Raw genomic sequence first — 20,194 nt, forward strand, 5'->3', positions numbered from 1 at the left:
ATATCTTTCTGGTCTATTATGTCCATATTTGTTTATGCTTGTACCAATTCCACACACTTCTAATTATTACACCTTTTTAAGAAGTCTTAGTACCCAGTACAATATCTCTTTTTTTCATAGTATTTTTGGCTATTTGGGCCCCTTCAATTCCCTGTGAATTTGGGATGCCTGGGTGGCTCAGTGGTTGAATGCCTGCCTTCAGCCCAGGGCATGATACTGGAGTCCCGGGATCAAGTCCCTCATTGGGCTCCCTGCATGGAGCCTGCTTCTCCCTCAACCTATGTCTCTGCCTCTCTCTCTCTCTCTGTCTCATGAATAAATAAATAAAATCTTAAAAAAAATTCCCTGTGAATTTTAGGATCAACCTATTGATCTGATAAAAAATAAAAATAAAATAAAAAAAACCATACTGGAGTTTTAATTGCATTTGCATTGGATTTATAGATAAATTCTGGGAAAAAGGACATCTTTATGTATGAATATATGTACAGATGCATACACAGTTTTAAAACCAATTCTGTTTTTTCTTCATTTAGTTTTATCTCCTAATTTTTGATATTATTTTATTGCCAAATATAGTATAGTATAATGTGGAGAATGGACTTTTATTTCAGATAGCAGTTAAGATAGGTAAAGGTGACTTTAAGCCAAAGGAAGATTGAGTTGATCTGGAGTTTGGCTTTAGCTCTGTGAGTACTGACCTGTTTCTCCTTCATCTGTTCGTAGGTAGAATTTTGTTTTAGGGAGGAGTTCCCGACTGAATCCAGTGAGCTTCAGAATCCAATTTCTGCTAGTCCTACTCTTTCAGACTGGCAGAAGTTCTCTGGGCTTCTCAGTCCCTCATCAAATGCCTCGAGGGGAAAACCTTGCTTCCTTAGTCTCTGGGATGTTATTCCTCAAGTCTTTGCTGTTTTGATAATTACCCATTACTTAAAAAATTATGTGTGTGTGTGTGTGTCTTTGTGTGGATGTGTCCAGGTTTCCACAGTGTTTCAAGTGGGATAGTTTGTCTGTAACAAGTTAATCTACTTTCACCAAAGGTAGAAATTCTGGCTTCATTCTTTAAAGAGAAACCTAGTCAAAAGCCTACTAGATGGAGTTTGTGAGGCACCAAAAAGCTCTGCTTGCTCAAGGTATCATCCTGGCCAACTTGAGATTCTTTCTATTCTGATTCATGTGTAGTGGAGGGGCAAACATTTATCTTGAAGTCTTCAGAGTAGTCTCTTTTTTTGTAATGCTCTTCTTGTTTGGTGTCTTAGGTTAGCCTTTAAATCGAATGGGGTGGAATTTGTCGACAGTCCTAAAAGAATTAGTAAAATGAGGATCAGCAGGAAAGGTGAGCAGAACAGAATCCATCTCTGGATCAAAGAGGCCTACCATGAAGGCAGTGAACAAGAGAGGGCAAGCCTAGAACAAGGTCTCAAAGGCAAGGTGTTTGGCTTGGAAACTGTTGAAAGCTAAAGAAAAACTCTACCATTAGGTTTTTGTAAATTAGTTTCGTACTAAAATGGAGTCAGCCCAGAATGGGCTTCAGACATAGCTCCACAACACACCAGCTCCTTACCTTGGGAGACTCTAATTAAGCTCTTTGAGCAGCAGTATCCTTATATGTAAAATGGTGATAATACCTTTCTTGCAGGTAAGGGGATTAAATGGAAAATGTATATAAAGCATAGGAGCTATTAGATGCTTATATGTGTTAATTCTCTCCTTTATCAAATTCAGTGGATTCAAAAAAGGAAGCAAAGCGGATCATTTTCCTAGATAGTCCCATGTCTTTGCAAGTATTTCTGTATGGTAACACATTATAAGTAGCAGTAATGCAATTTTGGAAAGAGAGAAGCTATTTTGGTGCTTTAAGAGAGCAATGATTTATTGTGAAAAATACTTCCATTTCCTGATGCTACAAGACTTTCTATGAAATAGATATGGTGAATGATTTCATTTTCTTCTGAAATACAACTGTCGGTGAGGTGGGATGTGGCAAATTCATAGTGCAATAGTTGTAAGATTAAATCCAAGATCCTTACAATTATTTCATCTCCTAAAAAGGTACTCTGAAAAGTCAAGTGGTATCTGGAGTGTTGGGATTTGAAAGAAAATCCAATTTCTTTGATAGTCATATTTTGTCTGAGATCTGCAAGTTGGGGCTTTTTTTTTTTTTAGAAAACATTGCTCTGTTTAAAAATTTTCTCATCCCGTAGAAAGAATATGTGTATGGTGTACATTTCAATTAAAATATTATTGGAGACATATTAAAATATAAATAAGTATATTCATATGTAACAAGTGAAATAATTTGATTATTAGAAAAATTAGGATTAAGAAGCCTGGGTGGCTCAGTGGTTGGGTGGCTGCCTTCAGCTCAGGTCGTGATCCTGGGATCTGGGATCGAGTCCCACATCAGGCTCTTGCAAGGGACCTGCTTCTCCCTCTGCCTGTGTCTCTGCCTGTGTCTCTCTGTGTCTCTCATTAATAAATAAATAAATCTTTAAAAAAAAGAAAAAAGAAAAATTAGGATTGCTTATCTTTTTAAATCTAAATCATAACTCTCCAAGTAAACTCTTATCTGCATAAAACTCTACTCTGTGACATTTCTTTTGGTACATTTATGACTCTTTTAATGAAAAACTTTATTTAGCTATTTGTAAATTAATGCAGACTTATACTTAATTTGAGCTACAGAAATTAAAAAGGGAAAATGAATTATCACATTTATAAATAGTTCTTTGTGATGGGAGGGAATATTTGTTTATATTTTTTTCATAGAAAGTCTTATTGAGCTTTTTGGGTAAACAATTTGAAACTAATTTTTGATCATTGATGAGTAAGAGTGTGTTTTTCTATCCAATCCAAATGACAATAATAAATTTATAAAATTACAAAGAATTTATAAGTGGATAAGCAGACTTTTCAGTACATTCTCTCCTATGTAGGAAGTAGTCCACAGGAAGTCCTATTACTCCTGAAGCCATGCTGGTGAGTAAAGAGTAGAATAAGAAAGGCCAAAGTCTAGATATCTCTTGATGTCCAGAGATCTTTTCTAGAAATGGCCCTCCCAATGGGTTATAGTGTTACATTATTGGTTTCTTGCTGACGAAGACATACACTGCTATTAGATTTCCAAAGGTAGTGTTAAAAGGGATATGTATTTGTGTAACTATTTAATAAAATTTTTCTTAAAAAATTTGGCTTCTTTAAATTCCATTTCTAGAACAACAAAGTATAGTGGAAATGTGGAATAAGACTTTGATCTGATTTTTCATTCTTCTTTTTCAGTCTATGTGGTTAGACAAAGCAGTAAATTTCCCTGAACTTTGCTTCTTCTCTGAAAGTGAGAGAATTGGTCAAGAACTCCAGATAGTCTCCAGGACTCCTTGTAGCTTGCAGATTTCTATGAAAAGAGACACAGTGCAGTCTTCCCTAGCAGAACTCAACCACTCTTTCCAATTTCTTGCTTTTATGCAATCACTAACTCCTAGAGTCTTTCTTCTTCTCCAACCTATAAACATATATACTAACCATTTATTAATTTGTTTCAGCTGTTCAGATTTACTGAGAGACTCTAGATTTGTCACTTATAAGAATGAGGCTTCATTATAAAGTAATAAAAATCTGTATTTCACAACCTCCAGGGTGTACATGGCCAAATAAGTGTTGGGTTTAATGCAGTCATCCGGAGGCTACATGTTTCCTCTGCTGAATCTATTATTTCTCAGTCTTGCAACTCCTCTTCTGGAGTTGGCTTTAGGCAGGAAGTTACCCAAGCAACTATATAGCTTCGTCTGATAGAGTATATCTCTGTCTTGACCTCAAATGATGTATTTTGGATTGCTTGTTTTAGACTTTTTTATTGCACTCACTCCTGAATGACAGTGCTACTCAGAAATCAAGGCCATTGTCACAGGAAGTTTTTCTAGTCTGTCTGAGATTGTTCTTTGCAGATATTAAGTACTACATAAATCTTACTGAAGAGAATGTGCCTGAAGGCTCTGAAAATAATTCAGAGGGAATTCAGAACAATTGCAATTTGAACAATTGCAGCCTCATTGGAATGAATTTATTGTCTTCAAATATAAATAGGACATATATATATTTTCTCACAAATACACACATACCATACCCCTCCTACTGCATGCCGAGTATGAAACTTCATGATTTTCCACATTATGTCACTTGATTCTTGCAATAACTATTTGAAGGGGATGATAACTTACTGAAACAGGAGGATTTTAGTGTACTTTTGTAGAAAGGAACTTTATATACTTTAGAGCCATACCTAATGTATCTGTTCATTTATTGTTCATGAAATTCTCTAGATTAAGAGTAGCTATGGGTTCCCTTAGTATGTTGTATTTCAACCCCACACACAACAGTTACAATAAATAACTCTTGTTCTATAGCTTGAAACCAATTATGATGCAGTTCAATAGAAATTGTCTTATTATTGTGAACTCAGTGCAAGGAACCGTTCACCACTACCCATAGGATATCCTATATTGTGAGTTTTCTCTTGTTTCGGGGTCTTTTTCTGTTATTGGAGTCAACATTTATTTAGGAATTTTTTTAATACCAAGGGGTCTGTCAAGCGTGGAGTTGTAGATAAGGTTAGATAAACAACAATGAGGTCTTATTATCTACCTAGCTATGAGATGTTCCTGGTTAATAAATGGCATTCACATCATGACACAAGTGATCTTTATAATCATTTGGGTAAGTGTGGGTCCCACATCCGTCCTCTAATTTTTTTTTAAAGATTTTATTTATTTATTCATGAGAGACACAGAGAGAGGCAGAGACACAGGCAGAGGGAGAAGCAGGCTCCCTGCAGAGAGCCCGATGTGGGACTAGATCCCAGGTCTCCAGGATCATGCCCCGGGCTGAAGGCGGCAGTAAACCACTGGGCCACCGGGGCTGCCCCGTCCTCTAAATTTTAACTACTTGTAGTAAACACCTTTTAAGATGCGATCAGCCAGTGACACAGTGTTGGTCCTGGGGCCCTCCGGTAGAATCAGTGAGGTTTTAGAGAGGCCACTCCCCAGGCAACAAGTAGAATTCCAGGCCCTTTCGTGCTTCTGACTCACTAATAAATGTTTGCTGCTGATAAATAATTGGGGGGGGGGTCACAGTTTAGGTTCACAGAAGTACAGCTCAAGTAATAATTATCTTTAAATACACATGCAGAGGTTGGCCCAGAATAACTGATGTTTTCTTAGCATAGAGCCTCCCAAAGTTCAGAAAATCCTCATGCTGGGGAGGGAGAGGGGGAAGAGGGGAGACAACAGAAAAACCTGTCGCCACTTACAAAAGCTTCATTTGGCTTTCAATCAGTTGAAGGACTTTGCAGAAGATGGTACTTGTGAAATTGATCTCAATTAAAATCAGCCTGAGTGTGCCCTCTCTCCGCCAGTAGCTCCAAGAGCTGGGAGAGGGGGCTTGCTCTTCCAAAGGAAGAGCCCCAGCACCTGTCTGGACTCTGCTGGCACTTTTCTTTTTTTAATTTTCACCTCGGCCTTTTCTTCCGAGCAGTCTTTGACCTCCGTGACATCCCTAATGAACTCCTTTCATGTGTGTGCCTCTTCTCCTGCCCATGGTAATGGAAATGCGGTGAAGAACGAATGGGGGTGCTGGGGCCTGTCTTTCACCTCCACCCCACTCGCCTGCTGGAGGCCCCCAGCTGTCAGGACACTGACACGCTGCTGCAGCAGGATAATTGGGTACTTGAGGAAGATTCATAAGGCAATATGGTGCGGAGCCCCTTGTCCTGCCCTGGGGCTGCGAGGGGCAGCCCCAGGAGGAGAGAAACAGGATGCTCCAATGGGGGCTAGAAATCTGGTCTTGATAAATAATAAACTCTTTATAACAGGACACGATGAAGACTTTTGCTCACGACAAGGCCACAATTCATGCACTGGGGGGAATGATTGTTAAAGATTTCAAGATCGAACTCCATGCAAGGTGCATCAAAGCTGGGTTAGTGAGAGAGGAAGATTCAGAACATCCCATCTAAGAGGAAGCAGTGAGTCTCACATGGAACAGGGTCCTTTCATAGCAGGAAGTTTGTTGTTTTAATCAAAGCAAACCATCTGACAGCTCATTATTAAGAGACAACAAGAAATGACTTTATTAATACAGTGTGGAGTTGGTTCCTCTGCAAATTAAAGTTCTTTGTTCACTTGTGACAGTTTGCTTAGGAGGCATCTGTTAAGGGGTGCCAGGTGGGATAACATTTTAAAAGTGTAATGTGATAACAATTAACCTATAATTCCTTTTTCTAATATTCTCCTCTTTCGGTTTTATTAGATAAATTTATCATGAAAGGTGATGGAGACAAAGTCTTTCATGTGATTTCCTTGTGAAGCAGCCCCTCGTGACTGGCATAATCTGTCACAAACTTAATGGCGTTTATTTCCCCTATATTTACGATTTTGCTTATGGAATGTGACAGGTGGTGGTTTGTGGGCCTGTCTGGATTGTGAAAGGCCAAGATTCTTCATCAAACATAAGATTTTAGTGGTAAAAATAATAACCTGGTTGATGTATGCAGTCGGCATCTATTATGTTACCCAATAGGAGATGGAAAATTCAGGTGATGTTCTGTAATATCAGAGCTGTGAGACAAGATGTTTTCTTCTCTAGTGACATCCTGGGAACTCTGAAATCTTATACTAATAGATAGTCAATAAAAAGTATTCTGATGATAAGAGATTTATTTTTGATAATATGGAAAATGACTTTCAAAGGCAGACATACGCATCTGCAAATAACAGCCCATAACAGACCAACTTCAGCCCTCTGTCATGTCTGAATTTGAAGGCCACATGACTTGTCTTTTCCAGCCCCGGATGCTTTCCTTCTTATATTTCTACTCCACTGGAAGTCACAGCTAATTTGACCCATGAAATAAATATGAGTCTCTGAGGCATTTGAATAAGGAACCATGTTATATTTGTCCTCCCTAGACAATGAACAGAAACCTGTGGCTTTTTGAATTGACATTTTTTGGTTGGTTAAATATTGTGAGAGAGAAATTTTTCCTTGGCAATATTTTTTTATATTAGATATTTTTAATTAGATCAGTTTTAAATTTCTAGGGTTTTTTCACCATAAAACCTCTAAGAATCAAAATGCCTGAATTATTCTTAGGCCAATAGCATACATATGTTCAAATCGTTCTTTATTTTGGGTGATAATTCAGATGCTTCTTGATACCTAGAGAAAACAGAGCAAATGTAATAAGTGGATCAAGACTTAAATATGTAAATACGTAAATGATATTATATTGCTCTTTATTACTATTTAAAGTTCTTATCAATAGAAATGAAGACTATAACTCATTTCTTTCGATTTGCATTGTCTTAAAAGAATAAAGCTTATAGGAGTTCTTTCATTTACCTACTCATCCAGTGATTCCTTAGAATCTTCCATGTCCCAGGTTTTATGCTAGCTACCTGTCTACAAAGATAAATAAGACAGGGTCCTCACCCAGAGGACTTCAAGCCAGTAAACACTCAAAACTATAATAAGGGCCAGGGGAGAAGTTTGCAGGGAGCACAACTGGAACATTAAGAGAAGTGGTACAGAGGCGCCTGGGTGGCTCAGTTGGTAAACTGTCCAACTCTTGGTTTTGGCTCAGGTCATGATCTCACGGTTGTGGGATCAAGCTTCACATCAGGCTCCATGCTCAGCGCAGAGTCTGCTTTAGATTCTCTCTCTCCCTCTGTCTCTCCCACTTGTGCTCCCTCTAAAATAAATACATCTTTAAAAAAAAAGAGTGGTACAATGTGTGTGTGTGTGTGTGTGTGTGTGTGTATTCAGACTTCTTATAATAATTCTCTTCTATATTATAGAAGTAATCCAAAAAAGATTAGAAGAATAGAGACTATTTCTGTTTCCCTTAATTCATCCCTTCCTCATCTTCCAGATCATCTGGAAATTATCAAATTAGTTGAGAGAAACCAGGAGGGGTTTTCCTTATGTACATGCCCACGAACCAGTCTGGTTTCAGATGGGGGTGACTCCCTGCTGACCTGTGGAGAGGCAGGAGGGGCTGGCTGTGAGCAGTCTGTGCTGTCCACTGGGGGAGCTAGCTCTTCCTGAGCTGTTACCCTTACCCTCTCACTCTGCTCTGGGCTCCCCAGTTGCCCACTTGTGTATCTGCTCCTTCTACTCCTTCATATTTTCATCCTTGGCTCCTCCCTTCACCCTTCATTGTGGACTTGTGCTCCAGGCTCTCTTTTGCTGCTCCTAGATGCTTACCCAACTCAACTAGTTAACTTGGGCGAAATTCTGAATGTCTGTTGCTGGCTCAGCCAGTTTGTCCCAACATTCTTCATCACAAGAGAGCAAATACAGGACATGACACCACTTGTTCAGGCATCTTGAAGTAAACAGGCCCTTAGGGCCTGAGGTAGTCATCCTGGACAGGGAGGTAGTCACCAGTTGGCCTGGAGCATGATGAGACCAAGTCCGGCATAGTGGTTACCACTGGCACCATGGCTGAGCCCAGCATATAAGCTCCCTCTCTATGACGTTTTGCTATATTATTGAAAACTTATAATGCCCAAATGCAATAAAGAGGGGTGTTCAGTTCGGCACTTCAGAGCTGTGGAGTTTAACTAACTTGTACTAAAGTCTGGCTCTGTTGTGTTAGTAGAGGGACTTTAGGCAGTATATTTAATTTTTGTGTATCATGGGGTTGTGAAGTGGATTAGATTTAATGTACGTAAATCAATCCATGTGGAATTTCATGCAGCATGAGCTCCATTAAGCAGCCCTGCCATTGTTTGTGAGTAGTAAAAAGGCCACTGCGGCAGATTGGGTAAGAGAAAGATATTTAACATAAGTCCCTTATCTCAAAGCAAATCACCTGTGTGCTTTCATATCTCTATGCATAAATGAATATATGTGTAAGAGCACTCTTCTCCTTTCTCCTTTGTTCTCCTAACTCCTTCTTGTCTTTTTAGCTTAACTCAGATGTGATATTTTCTGAGAAGGTCCGTGCTCTGACTCCATCTACATTCTAGTGGGAGAGGCAGGCCATGAACAGGGACACAAGTCAACCAGATTATTGAGAATCGTGAGCTGATGGAGATTACAGAGGATGCTGTATGGAACTCCTGGGAGGTAATCTGGAGGCTCAGACCTGAAGAAAGATGGTGCCAGGCAGGAGTTTTCAGCAGAGGGATCCACCAGTGCAGAAGCTCAGTGGCGGAAATGGGCTCTGCATGTTTGGGGAACAGAAAGGAGGAAAGAAGGCAGGCATGGCTTAAGAGAAACATGGTAGGGGAGGCAGAGACTGAGGCCAGTTCTTGGATGCTGGAGACCACATGCATGGGAACCTGATTGCTAGCAACCCCTGGTAAAATCCCAGAATCTCATTTACCCAAGTTAGAGATAAACTAACTTTCCAGCCTCATTCATCAGAAACTCGTTTCTTTTGACTTAATGTCCTTCATCATGTAGCAAAATGCCTGACTCAAAAAATATTTCCAGAATATTTGGATGAATGGGTTGAATACTGGATAAACATGGGAAAATTAACTATTGTCTTAAGAAGACACTGGGCTTCTCCTTGCTGACAGGATGCCTTGTCTCTAAAGAGAGCCCTCCTGGCTCCCTTGCCCCACCCACCTGTTCTGTGGTTCTTTGGAGAATTCTTGAATGCCATTTAGCATTGAATGAAATGACTTTTTTCTCCTTCTCTCGCTAATTATAATCATACAAGCAATGTACTAAACAGTTGGGGGTGAAAGAAATTCTGATGATGTTAAAAATGCAAATAGTTTTCACACCAGATTAATTCATTTAACTAACAGTCCTGATCTTTAAACATTAAATGTTTGAGTGTGAAACGTTTTACTCACTGGGGAGATAATCCACGTGAGTCTTGTCTGAAGCCCATTCCTCTGTCAGGAGTGATTTTAAGATAAACAGGATGCACATTGTTAGCTAGTTATTAACTAAGAAGTTGTAAGTTCTTTACAACATTTCAGAATGTGATTTACATGATTCAAGATTAGCAGGCCTGGGGTAGTCTGGGGCTGTTTGAGGTCAGGAGAAGCCAAGTCATACAAGGATCTGAACGGATGTTTGTGTTATCTGTGTGTTTGACTAATATTTGAATTAAATGTTTTATATTTAATCAAAGCAAGACTGAAATTTGTTATTACTGCTGATATGCAGTACTAATTACAGGAAATAACCAGCCCTTCCATGTTCAGTGCCAAATGCTGATGGCGGAGCAATCTATTCTCTGGAGGGGGAAATCATAGGTCTTAGATCTGAAAGAGTATTTCATTCACTTGTTTTTGGTTATTTTAAATCCAGAGTCTCTTTTGATTAAAAAACAAAACAAAACAAAAACCTTTGGTTTGATTTTCTTTAATCTCCAATTTCTTTAGTTTGTATCATTAAAACAATAAGATTATTTTTCCAGAGACGGGATGATATTATAATGATATATGTGATTTTTCAAACTATGCATGTGCCCCATCTGATCCTGCATTATTATCCTGGTTGAGAATCATTGTTCTCTTTAGACATGAGAGAACTGAGCCTTCATGTAATTAGGTCTTGAGATTAAGCTTGATCACAGACTTCTTCTATGGTAAAGTAAGTACATGGTTGGAATTCTTTTCTTGTGGGTCTTGTAAAAATGCCAGAGGAGTCTAGAAATCCAAATTCAGATTTTTCAGGTATTGTGGTATATTTGTGCTGTCCCCATGGTGTAAACCACTGTGTTGGATAGATCACTCCATGTGAGCTGGCATCATGACTCCACATTTTCCTCTGCATCTCAAGCACATGGAATTTACTTGTATAGCAGCAAATGTCTAGACCTAAGTGATCACTCTGCTAAACGTAATGGTCTCTGGCAATAACAGATAGTGTGCATCAGAAGTGTGTACCATATTATTTTATAAAAATGCCGTAGTTTTAACCCTATGATTTCACAGAGTAAAGAACAACTGGCATATTTTTAAAAACAATATTATTAAGGAAGGTAATGGCAAATGTGATCTGCTGGTGGGAAATTGAAATCACAGATTAAATTACATTCCTGGCTAATAAATTCACAAGAAGAACAGACCAGAGCAAGTGCCAGCAGAACACAGCCCTAGGACATTAAATAAAGGTTATCTGATTGAAGGAGGTGGATGGAAGCAGAGTCTTGTTAATGGGCCTGGTTATAATTATTTCTGGCTGGTGAAAAAGATCCCCTGAATCTTCCACGTTCAGCTAAACCCAATGAGCTGGTTCCTTCCTGTAAGCTTCACTGAAACTGGTTTCCCGGGCCTCTTCATGGGAAGGTAGAGGTAGGATAACAATAACATTTATTGTTACAATAAACATTAAACCACTATTCAAGGAGTCTCAGACACTGATCTCAACACCTTCATTAAAGGGCAGGACAAAAATAATTAGACTTTTATAAGTGCTGTACATATTTGTATTGCTTATACAAGCATAATATATAATAGATTCAAAATTACATATGAGCATGTATATACACATGATATTAAACACATAATTATATAGAAGATATAAAATAACTGGATTATGTATTAAAATAGAAGCGTTCATTTTACTTTGATTTTCATCACTTGCTACCGTCATTTTTAGATAATCAAATTAAGGTAAAACTGGAAATGCTTACTGAACCCCAACTGATATATCTTAGCTCAACTGGCTTTGAATAAAATAGAACTTGAGGGTTAGAAAATAGAAGCTTCTCTATAAGATGAATAGAGGAAAAATTCACATGGAAATAAATGTAAGAAATCTCTAGAAAAGTCTGTTGATTTTTAAAATTTTGGTCAGACTTGCGGAACTCGAGTAAAGAATCGGTGAAAGGAAGGACTGCCTAGTAAGATTAAGTTATGCAAAAATTTGAAACTATAGCTTCCCAGCTAGGAGCATTTGGGGAGATTGTTGAGATTCAAGCGTGATCAGGGTAATAGATAAAGAGTGACATATGTTTGAACTAATTTATAGAGGAGATGCAGTAGATGCATTTGGTGATAAAAGATTTTCTACAGAATTAGGGATGAGGCACACTAATGAAAATTATGGTATGTGAAGGTTATTGCTGAGAGGTATTGAGGTTAAGAAAAAAAATTGACAAGCTAGAGAATTTAGACATGTGTGTACCAATGTTAAGGAAAAATCCAGCATTTTGTGGCTGGAAGCTTAATGTTGAGTATTACAAGTTCAGTTGGATACAAACTCTCTTGCTGATTGTGCTGAGCACCCTTCATTTTATTTTGTTGAGTGGCCTCGTTGATGATGGACCAGTAGACTTGCTTACCTCCGACCTTTAAAGGGTTAGAAGCATTTTATACTCTAGGTGTGTGTTTGCCCACGCACGCATACGTGTGTGTTTCCCAGAGAATCTTCATCTACATATGGACTTCTCTCTTTCCCTTCTTGAATTCAATTTGATTACTGGGTCCTAGGGAGCCTGATCCTTTGGACTGAGTGGCCAGAAATCGAGGATAGGGAACTCAGAAAGGACTTTAGGGGAGCTTTGGTCCTCTGAGATTTAGATTTCTACTCAGAGTGTGTTACAGTAGCTTGTTTGTTGATTCACTTGTACTTTGAATATTTAATCTTAGACTTGGTTTTGAGAAAATGCACTTCAGTTCTTTTGATTGTCTGTAGAGGTAAAACAGTGCCCTATTATTACAGATATGAAGACACATTTCCACACACAAGTACACTATTATCAAGCAAAACCTCTGAGCACAGAGAACCTTAGTTTACACATTGTCTCATTATTCTGACCTCCTTTTATTTGTTTTATTTGGAAGATGTGAGAAGGCAAGAGATTTGAGCTACCAAGTCCAAGTCACGATCTCCTTTTTCTCAGAGACCAGAAAACATGGCCAAGCAAATGGTTTAAGTGGCACAATTCAGAGATACAATGGAAGAATAAAAGATGGTTCTTTTATAGTAGCTAAGAAGGGATGAAAAGAAAATGTTTCCACACCGAAGACAGGAATGTAAGCATGTTCCAAGGGAACATATCCATCCTTATCATGATGAGGTTGAGGTAGGGAGCATCATGTAGGCAGTGTTATTGTAAAAGGATATAAATTCCCTCTGAAAATCCAATACCTGAGAACATACCTGAGTATATATGGAAATTCTACTTTATATTCAACTCTTCAGCAACAGCTTCATTTTAATATTTTGCAAGAGGAATCATGAGATAGCAGAGGCTCTCACCTATAAAAAAAGAGGTACACAGAAACTGAACATTTAATTTTCTGGAAAAAAATCCCGATTAGTAATTATCGTCCAAACCCTTCTCATTTTATTAGGCATGACTCCATTAAATTATGTTCTTCATTCATCATCTCTTTAATGAAAAAATTACATTTAAATACTCATGTCAAATAGAAACTGAAGCAAAATAGATTGGACTACTCTAGTAATCCCGGAAGAGAAATTTAAATTCTATAGTTAATTTCTAGGCAATTACAAATTATATTTCCAATGCAAATCAGAATATGGGCTGTGACAAGTTATGGGGCTATGGGGTGAGGAAGGTTGGAAGAATATATTGTTTTCCTGGGTGATGGTGCCCTTGGAAAAAAGTTAACCAGATCCCTTCAAGCTTGACAATGATACAGTATCAAAAGACACAAGGCCTATAATTTCAAATGGCAGCCAACAGAGAGAGAGAGAGAGGGAGGCCTTGTGTGTTTAAAAAAAATATATAGAGAGAGATGAAATAGAAATTTCCAGGAGTACTTAAAGAAAGTGGTAGTCCATGTTGTGATAGGTCAATGGAATTGTCCATGGACAAGAAGCCAAAGGTAGTTGGTTGAAGCTGTCCTGTACCGCCTTGGGGATGAGCTGATACAACTCCAGTCACTTCCCTGAATCAACGTCACCCGTCTTGTTGAGATAGCACATAAGTTAAATGAAATTGTTACCCCCACAAGGCTACCAGCACAAAACACCACATTTTGTCAACAGTAAGTATGGCTGTTGGCACTGAGAAAGTGAGATGAGGATTGCGAGCGGTGATTTAAGAGAGGAAGATTGGAACACGTGTGTATAAAAAATGTTAGAATTCTCCCCACTAGGCCAATTGAGGTGAACCTTGTAAGCCAGAAGAAGAAAACTGCAGTAGAAACCAGCTATCTTTGCTGCCCAGTGAAATATGCTTTAATATTTGGAACAACCTTCTCATTTTTCTTCTTCATTCCCCTTGAAGGTTAACAAACATGTGATATGCACTGTCTCGGTACAGAATTCATCAACGTCCTCCATGAATGCATAGAGAACTAATGCAACAATCCTAAAGTTAACGGTATACTTTATAGTGCCACATTTACACATCTCAAAGAATTATCATCAACTCCTTGCTTCAATATTAAAGAATGTGCTAGAAAGTTCTTGATGCATCTATCCACTTAACTAGTCCTTTCATTTAGACTAGCATATTGTTTTTAGATTATGTAAGTGAAGTCTTTTTAAAGATATAAACTTAAAATTTTTGGTGTGTTTCTAAAAGCTTAAAGAAAAATCCATTAAGAAATAGTAGGAGAATTCAACTGAGTCTTCTCATGTGTTACTAGCATTTTGCATTCCAAATAGAAAATATGCCAAGGTGCATTGTGTATTAATCAATCAAAATGCAAAAGTAACAGCAAAATTCACCATAACAACCGAGAATATTTCTCAGGGGAGCTTTCATTGAATTGCCTGGGTTTTGACATAGAGTAACCCAGCTGTCCAGCTATTGATTTGGGCATAATTATCTGCTGCTTAGTAATTATTTACATATGCATTGGAATTGTGTCACTGTGCTTTTCAGTAGGATTGGGAGAAATGGTGAAAATATATTACTGTTTGAGGGCAGCACTATGGTTTCCAAAGATAAGAACCCATTGTTAGGCCATTTAGTGGACTGAATTTTTTACTGCATATAATCTTACCCAGAAATGCAGGGAAGATTGCTTCTGGATATTTGTTTCTGGATTTCATTTTTTCCATAGCTATGTATCATATTCCTTAGTACACCTGAACTTGAAGCTATTTGCTAGGTTTGAATGCATTAAAACACGTGGGCCTGTACACCCATACTTCCTTGACAAGTTTTACATTATAAGAAATTTTTATTATATGATAATAGGTGTGACTTGGACCAATGACGCTTCACTTTAGACAAATCTTCATGGAACAAAGGGAGGAGAACAACATCAAGTTCATTGTCCCTAAACATAGGCTAAAATTAAGATTTTCAATGTGAGTAACTCATTGGGACAAGGCTAAAGGATGGCTTTCTCTGACTTTCCAGACTCCTGAGGATGACCCCACAGTTGGGACTGAGAGAGGTCTACACAATTTATTGATGTTAAAGTATATGTTCAATCAGCCTTTCACTTTGTCCAAATCAACTTCTGATAGATATGGAAACATTTGATTGTGTACAAATTTCACTTTAAAGCCAGCTTCGGCCAGAAACCTTGTGGCTAATGTTGCATCACTTGAGAAATACAAGTTTTACTCATTAAAGAGGTGTTATTCACATATCTATGATGCTAACAATCATTTTCCAGTGTTTATATATTGGTAAGGATATTGCAGATGTCTTCTGATTTGCTTTTAAATGACCAAAACACTTAGAAAGATGTTGTTTCAGCTAATTTTGACATTTTAATTCAGAATCAAACTTTTTAAAGAGTTGATGTTTGACTTCTTTTTTATGACTGAAGTAATTAAAGTTTTCTGTGAATATGCCATTTTGTTTTGACCATGTTTACAAAATTTGTAACAGTAACATCCTGCTGAAGGTGAACATGAACAAAATATGCAAAAATCTATAATAGGCTTTAAAAAAATAAATTGAGAAAAAACTGGGTATTTTGGAGGTCCCTGAAACTCTTCCCACAGTTGTTCTTGAATAATAGGAAGAGAGATGAAGATTTCCTTCAGACCAGCCTAATCTAAATATGGAAGTCCCTCAGCTTCCTTCTGGCTCTGCTTATCTCTTTGCTCTTGTTTAATGGAAATCCTTTCATTATCTAGTTAATATAGACATTTACTCAGCTTTATATCATTCATCTTTTCAACTTGTTTGCATTGGTGGTGTTCATCAGTAATTGAAAGCTCCTAGATGGCAAGGTTAAGTTCTCTTACATTCTGCTTCTAAGGTGCTTATTATCATCCCATGTTAAGTAGATAATGAATAGAAGCATTTAAGGTGCCTTTGTTTACATTTCTCCTTAATTCTGGCAGAAAAATATTTTCAGTATTGCTTCATCAGATGACGCACTTTCATACCAGTGGTGAGGCCAGGGATGGGCCAGGGGGCAAGATATGACATAGGGTGGGGTCAGGGCTGGAGAGCTATTTCGGGTGGTGGATTAAGAGCTTACTGTCTGGAATCAGAGACTCCAGAGGATATTCACCTCACAATTTACTCCCTTTCTGGCCTCAGACTTTCTAAGCCCAAATTTCCTCAGCTGTAAAATGGGAATAGAATAGAATAGAATAGAATAGAATAGAATAGAATAGAATAGAATAGAAGAATAGAATACCTATGGCTGAATTGTGTCCCCTACAAAATTCGTATGTTGTAGTCCTAAGCCTAGTACCCCAGAACATGACTGTATTTGGAGACAGGGTCTTTATAGAGGAGCTTAAGTTAAAAAAAAAGACATTAGGATGGACTCTCATCAATAGGAATGACCTTAGAAGATGAGGAAATTTAGACTCCGACATGGACAAGGGGAAGACACAGGGAGAAGATGGCCAATATAAGCCAAAGAGAAAGGCCTGAAACAGATCCTATCCTCATAGCCCTTGGAAGGAATCAAGCCCTGATCTGGGACTCTTAGCCTCCAGAACTGTGAGACAATTCACACTGGACAGCCCCAATGAAAACAAATTGAAAAGATAAATGATAAATAACTTCTGTTTTAAGCCTTCCAGTCTGTCATACTGTTAGAGTAGTCCCAGCAGCAACCTACTTCATAGCATTGTTGCAACTGGGTGGGATCCTATTTATAAAGCACTTCTCACAGGAAATGATGTGTGATAGCTAATTGGCAAATGGTAGCCTAATAAAATGGTCAGAGGCAAGAAAAAGAGAACAAAAGTAGAAACTCTTTTATAAATATATTTGCATTCTTAAGGCCTATGGGGGCATGGAGGTGGAGTCGGAAGAAAATACAGAGAAGTTTCTTTTTGTTTAAATTAGTTTCAATGCAAACACGTGAGTATTATGGATCGACTGTATTCAATTGTGTTTTCCTTTGTGGTTGTCCTCTGAGATGATAAATGAGCCCAAATATTAACAAACGAGCCTCACAGGAGGATTTATGATCTTGAACCATAGAGTTCAGATGGTTCCTGCGTGTTGAATGCTTGGTAAAAATATGTAAGTAGTGGTGTCCCAATCTATCTAGTTTCACTGGATTGGTTTCACACTTCATTGCTCTCTGGCAAAGAAATACCATGAGCCCAAATAATTTTTAAAATTGCCAGTGTTAAAATGATGCCCCCTGCTATTCACTTATGCTTCTCGGAATAACAGCGGTTACTGTACTTATGTGGATGTAAGAGCACATTTTTAAACATCAGTTCTACATGCCAAGCAACCCCTTTTCCCCATTAACTCAAAGAAATCATTCTTTTATTTGCAAGTTATTTTTTAAATTAAGTATAAAATTCTTTATTTTTTTTTACATCCAAAGAGCAATTCCTTCTAATTTGAAGTTTCATAAAATTATAATTTAGAGTAATTGCTTCTAAAATGACTGACTTTCTCATAAGAGTGTCAGGGTTGGCGCATTTCTTAAGACATTAGAATTCTTTGAGCACTTTGCCCTTCAACTACATTGATGCGGCATGTTTTATTAAACGCTAATAGGTCTTCCCAAGTCCTCGCAGGAGTCACTAGGGAAGGTCAGTTAAGTGGGAAGGTTATATTTTGTGAAACATTCTTTCCCTTCACACACTCACAGTGCACAGTCATACCTATAGTAGAATAGATTCTTGAGAAGTCTAGTCGAGTCTGTTGTTACACGTGCTTTGTTTGTTGTGAGGGTGGTTCTGGCAGGGAGGCTCTCTCTTGGCACAGAAATGAGCCATCGGTCACCATCTAGGAAGGTAGCTGGCTCCACAGCACTCAACAGCTGGACCAGAACTCTAGCTTCAATACTGTGAGTCACAAAAGAAAATATAGCCATGCTACTGGCAACTGCACAGGCTTATAAATAGCACCCAGCAAGGTGAGAAAGGTGGCAAGCGCATTTGACTAGCTAGACACTTCACAGAAGTTCCCAAGCGCTGTTCTTCATTTAAAGAAGGGATAATAAAAAATTCTAATGACTCTGGGTCCAGCTGCCATCATATTTTCCCTGGAGTACTTCAAAGGCCTCCTGTCAGGCCTCATTTTTTTGAGTAATCCCTGTATGTCACCCACCATCTTTCTCAAACGCAAAGTGTATCCTGTCTCTTCTCCACTCAAAACCCTGCAGTCACCCCTAGTTGCCCTCTGGGAAGAGTTTCAATTCTGCAACGAGGTCTAGAGAGTACTTCAAGATCTAGTTTCTGCCTACTTCCTGTAACATTTTTGTGCCTTGCCTCTAGCCGGACAGAACTACTGGCAGTTCTGGGCTTTCTCTGGCCTGTGGGCCTTTGCACATGATGCTCTCCTCACATACCAGCTCTGTTATCCATGTGTCATCACTGACTGCTGGCCCCCAGCTCACCCTAAGCTTTGCTCTGGGACTGGATTAAATATGCCTTCCAATTACTTGCCCCTCTCCTTAACCCCTAACCACCCACCCATGTACTTATTGTAGTAAAAGTACTAATTACTTGACTTCTCTACTGGTCCTAAGTATTTGAAGGCAGGAGCAGAGGGAGGAAGGAAAGGAACGAGGGAAGGACAGGATGCAAGCAGCAATGGAAAGTCCTGCAAGTGGGTAGGGGTTATAGGGAGAAGGGGCCTGGCATTAATAGAGAGCTTACTATTTATCCTACCAGTTTCTTTCATTAAATCTTCACGATGACTCTTTGAAGCAGGAATTATCATCTGTAATTACAGACAAGGAACACCGTCCTCCCGAGGGCTCAGCTCCCCGTCAGAGGTCTCACAGCTAGTAGGCAGTAGGGTAGGGATCTGAATGTAGATCTGCTTCATCCTCAAATCTGAGCTCCTCCCCTAGCCCTGTGCTCCCGTTTGCATTCTCCTTTTGGATTTCCCAGCCACGTCCTGGAACACACAGAACAAGATGTCATGCCATCACCTTGCGTACTCACCACAGTCTTGATCAAGGCAGGCAAGTCTAATTCTCAGCAGCTGCTCATTACCCAAGACTTCCTGTGCTTTAGGCTGAAATAGAAATAAGCTCAAAAACAAACCTACTGGCCTATTTTTGTTAATCACTCTAAACTAGTGGCTGTAGCAGAGCTGATTCATTTAATTAAGGGTGTAGGAAATATTGCAGAAAGCGAAGGAAAGGCTAGGGATACTAAATTAAACTTTTTGGAAAAATGGCAGGTTGCGTTCTTCAAAGGGGTCATTGCCAGATTCATGATCAGACTGTGATGAATTTCAGCCAAATTATTAAATTGGTGGTATCCAGAAACCAGGAAATATGTTTGAGCTTTGAGTCCCTTGCATCATGGAGTGTCTTGTGCATAATTACACTTAATTAGCTGCTCTGATGACATCAGTTACAGTGTCATAAGTCATGAGTGGCTAATTGCTTGAGAATCAAAAGCTCTATTTAAATAAACACCAGGGGCTCACTCTGAGGTCTGCACCAACCATCTTTTAAGCTGACAAGACATATCTTTGGTACCTGGGGGCAAAGAAACGAGCATTTTCATGCAGAAATTTAACACACATTACTGGAGCAGGGAGGACACATTTTTGAAAGCTTCTCTCATCAGTTATTATGAACTTTAAGAATTTTCAAAATCCTGCTTATTAAAGTGCACCATACTATTTCATGGCCATTTTATCTAACTAAAGCATAATACTATCTTATGTATCTTATATCTTCTAAGTGTACTTTGACTTCAACTGGAAGGTTTCTGCAAGCAACTTAATTGTATTTTGAAAGCAATTCTGGGATGTTAGCTTTACAAAGTTAACCTCCCACTTCTGCTCCAACACCCACACATGCTAGCATCAAAGAGATACAGGAAAACAACTGACTAA

General features: G+C 38.6%; 1 long non-coding RNA gene across 1 annotated transcript; it reads right to left on the reverse strand.

Annotated features, from left to right (window-relative positions):
• Window positions 1-7,168: 7,168 nt before the first annotated feature.
• LOC129500734 (uncharacterized) lies at window positions 7,169-19,343 on the reverse strand. Its single transcript, XR_008662595.1, has 3 exons — window positions 19,288-19,343; window positions 13,132-13,230; window positions 7,169-7,212 (listed from the first exon to the last, which is right to left on the reverse strand). It is a non-coding gene; the product is annotated as an uncharacterized LOC129500734 (long non-coding RNA).
• Window positions 19,344-20,194: the final 851 nt, after the last annotated feature.

Source organism: Nyctereutes procyonoides, unplaced genomic scaffold, assembly GCF_905146905.1.
Source record: "Nyctereutes procyonoides isolate TBG_1078 unplaced genomic scaffold, NYPRO_anot_genome, whole genome shotgun sequence".
NCBI lineage: Eukaryota > Metazoa > Chordata > Mammalia > Carnivora > Canidae > Nyctereutes > Nyctereutes procyonoides.